The 3,979-nt window shown below is 38.2% G+C and overlaps 1 long non-coding RNA gene across 1 annotated transcript in view; it reads right to left on the bottom strand.

Annotated features, from left to right (window-relative positions):
* Nucleotides 1–1,056: 1,056 nt before the first annotated feature.
* The window catches only part of LOC136843577 (uncharacterized), a 3,060-nt gene continuing 137 nt past the window's right edge, over nt 1,057–3,979 (bottom strand). The window contains exons 1-3 of the long non-coding RNA XR_010854594.1: nt 3,847–3,979; nt 3,565–3,641; nt 1,057–2,115 (exon numbers count right to left, since the gene is read on the bottom strand). The exon at nt 3,847–3,979 is cut by the window's right edge and continues 137 nt beyond it. This is a non-coding gene — a long non-coding RNA (uncharacterized lncRNA). The remainder of the gene's footprint in view (nt 2,116–3,564; nt 3,642–3,846) is intronic.

The following is a 3,979-nucleotide window of genomic DNA, read 5'->3' as shown; positions in this document are numbered from 1 at the left end:
CTCAGTACCTTGCGCTCATGAAATCATCAGTCATTATGCCGATAGTACCATTTACTATGTCTGTATTCACGGATAGCTTAACACGCATTTGACAGGGTTCATGTTAAACTCATAGCCCACTTTCATAGATGGCATCACAAAACTATTGCTAGTGTTCACGAGTAACATTACTCTCATTACCAGTGTTCGTGATTAACTTTCAAAATCATTGCTTGTGCATGATTATCGAACTAATTGCCCCTCGTTTATGAGTGCCCCTCGTTTATGAGTAACACTCCCTCTGCTTGTGTACAGAGTAAAACGTATGGCCTGTGTTTAGAATAATAAACTCATGGCCTGTGTTCAAAGTAATAAACTCATGGCCTGTGTTCAGAGTAATAAACTCACGGCCTGTGTTTAGAGAATAATAAACTCATTGCCCGAGTAATAAACTCACTGCCTGTATTTAGAGTAATAAACTCACTGCCTGTGCTTAGAGCGCAATAAACTCACTGCCTGTGTTTAGAGCGCAATAAACTCACTGCCTGTGTTTAGAGCGCAATAAACTCACTGCCTGTGTTTAGAGCGCAATAAACTCACTGCCTGTGTTTAGAGCGCAATAAACTCAGCGCAATAAACTCCTGTGTTTAGAGAGCAATAAACTCACTGCCACTGCAATAAACTCACTGCCTGTGTTTAGAGAGTAATAAACTCACTGCCTGTGTTTAGAGTAATAAACTCACTGCCTGTGTTTAGAGAGTAATAAACTCCTGTGTTTAGAGAGTAATAAACTCACTGCCTGTGTTTAGAGAGTAATAAACTCAAACTCACTGCCTGTGTTTAGAGTAGAAACTCAAGTAAACTCACTGCCTGTGTTTAGAGAGTAATAAACTCACTGCCTGTGTTTAGAGAGTAATAAACTCACTGCCTGTGTTTAGAGAGTAATAAACTCACTGCCTGTGTTTAGAGAGTAATAAACTCACTGCCTGTGTTTAGAGAGTAATAAACTCACTACCTGTGTTTAGAGTAATAAACTCACTACCTGTGTTTAGAGAGTAATGAACTCACTACCTGTGTTTAGAGAGTAATGAACTCATTGCCTGTGTTTAGAGAGTAATAAACTCAATGTTAGCAGATAGAATCAAGCACATTGCTTATGCTATGAGTGACCTAATAGTATCAAAAATACAGTATCAAAACTAACCAACATACCTAACAAACTGACCTTCATTACACAAAGTCCCAATAATTCTAGAAAAAAAAAAAAAATCCACGGCAATATTTCCACACTTGGCAAAAAATTGATTCGTGCTATCTGTTAACAGGAGCTGAAGTTCCCAGCTAGAGTTACTGATTGTTACGGGTCTTATCCCATAACCAGGTTCTTTATACAAAACACATCGTTCTCAATGTTGCATGGACAACCCAGTACAACAAAGGCTTATGGATAAAACCCCTGAATAAATAAAGAATTTATTAACAATAATTGATGTACGTACTAATACTGGAGAACACGTGAATGCTTAACGTTATACATATTAAAGTGACAATAGCAAGTCCTGGATTCTTGATAACATCCACACCATACAGATACGTACCTTGCCGAGAAATTATGTCTTGAAAAGTACGCTTAACTTTAGGTAGATCCAAGAATCTAAAAAAGCTGCTTGTAGTATCCCCCCAGTAGGAAAAATGGTCCTCTCTCTTCAACAGCGCTCTCAACATTTGCAAAGCAAATTACAGTACATTAGTCTTGGTGGGGGCAGTTGCAACATAGTAGCACGTGCAGAAATCCTCGTTGGTGTGCGCAAACGTATGTACCAACGGTAACAGTTACCAGTGTCTTCTCACTTTTCTCTCTTACCAATGTCTTCTCACTTGCCTCTCACTTTCATCTTCAGTTATTAGAGCGTAAAACGCCACCAATGCTTCGCGAAATGTCCTTAAGGCCAGCTGCTCTACCTTGCGGCTACATCTCAAACCACTACATAGTCGTGACCATCTCGTTTAACGTCGTAATTATCGATACTTCAATGCAATGCCGAAAGAAGAAAGACTGCCAAGCTCTCCAGGCGTCAAGTCAGTAACTGTCCACCCATACTAACCACTTCGCTCGCACTTCACCCGAGACAGGACCTTCATCCGAAAAGGAGAAAACACGTTGAAAGTTAAACAAGCAGTTCTAGTGATGAAAGATAGCTTAGCTTGTTACACCAGCAATCTTCAAAAACTTACTTCCATCTACTGACAGAAATCCAAACATTTCTCTGGACTATCTCTGTGCGTAACTTACTCTAAATCTTGCAAATTTTGGGAGTTTACTCTAGGCAGATTATGGGTACACGCCCACACAGTTTTAATGACTGCCAAAGATTTGTACGAGACTTTACAGGCAGCAAGATTCGAAAATCCCCAGAGCAAATATGCATTATTAGCAATAGCAAAGTTCCAGTCTTACCTCGCAGAAGCCCGGGGTTTATTACAACTTGACCAACGAAGTGACAACACTCGATGAAAACCTCAAGCGCCAACTGTAATCTAGTCGGGTGATAAACGGTTTCGTAAAATCTCCACAACAATACCAATAACGATACGACAAATTAAGCAAGAATTAAATACGCCACTCCTATATAAAAAAAGGATTACTTAGCAAACCCCCGTTAAACGTCTACCGGCCCAGAACGATGTTACATTAGCCACTGGGTAAGCAAGCCTGTTATCGTAAATGACCCGTACATTTACGGAGCTTCCTATAACCCCTATAACCGGAAATTACCGGTTGCAAGAAAAATATAAAGTTCGAATATATCAAGTTCGAATCCTCGGAAAACTAACGCCAACTTTACTCTTAAAAAAATTTAAATTCGGACAAAACCAAAACTTATGACTTAACCTAACCAAAAACTTAATCCATTTTCAGTTAGCTAAAATTCTAACCTAACCAAAAACTGAATCCATTTTCAGTTAGCTAAAATTCTAAAGTAAAACATACCAAGACGCCAGACCTGTACATAAATTTAATTTGTTTTAATGCTGAATACTGCTGTTTGATATCATAAAACATTAATTTACTCAAACCTTAAGGAGCTTCTGCAAACTTAACCGAGTGGGAAGTAGCCAAGCATATTTAAACACCTAATACCTATCTGAACTTACGAGACAGCTAAGCAAATTTAGTTTACACTTATCACCTGAAAGAAAGTTCAAAACCACCCAAGAACCTGCATAGTAGGTCATACGACCTACTATGCAGAACATGGGGGCTCCCCCACCCCTCTTGGGGCGACGCCCCAATGGGGTGGAGGATAAAAAAAAAAGTTATGTTTAAGAACAGTATCTACAAATTAAAGTAAATTTACTGCAAAAATTAAAATAGTAAATTTATGACAAATTAAAGTAAATTTATAACAAAGCAAATTTATGATGTTAAAATTTATTACAAATTTTAAAATTAAATTACAAATACTTAAAAATTAAATTTATGACAAATCACAAAATTAAATTTGTTACAGGAGACATTAAAAGAAACTTAGAGAAAAAATTACTTAAACTAAACTTGGCGGAAAAAATAAAACACCTACATACCTGTTGCTAAAGAGCACCTTTATCATGCGCGAAGCTTTACCGTTAGAACTGGAATTCAAACTCGAACCAAACACCACCTGGAAAAGACAAAGCTTTAGAGCTGCGCGCAACTTACTCTAATTCTTGCAAATTCTGGGAGTTTACTCTAGGCAGATTATGGGTAAACGCCCACAGAAATAGTTTTAATGACTGCCAAAGATTTGTAAGAGACTAAACAGGCAGCAAATTCGAAAATCCCCAGAGCAAATATGAATTATTAGTAATGCAAAGTTCCAGTCTTACCTCGCAGAAGCCCGGGGTTTATTGCAACTTGACCAACGAAGTGACAACACTCGATGAAAACCTCAAGCGCCAACTGTAGTGCAGTCGCGTGATCAACGGGTTTTTCGTAAAAACTTCACAACATAACCAATTA

This window comes from Macrobrachium rosenbergii, chromosome 11 (genome assembly GCF_040412425.1).
Source record: "Macrobrachium rosenbergii isolate ZJJX-2024 chromosome 11, ASM4041242v1, whole genome shotgun sequence".
Lineage (NCBI taxonomy): Eukaryota > Metazoa > Arthropoda > Malacostraca > Decapoda > Palaemonidae > Macrobrachium > Macrobrachium rosenbergii.
Note: the sequence above shows the minus strand (reverse complement) of the source record. Positions and strands in the feature narration are given on the sequence as shown.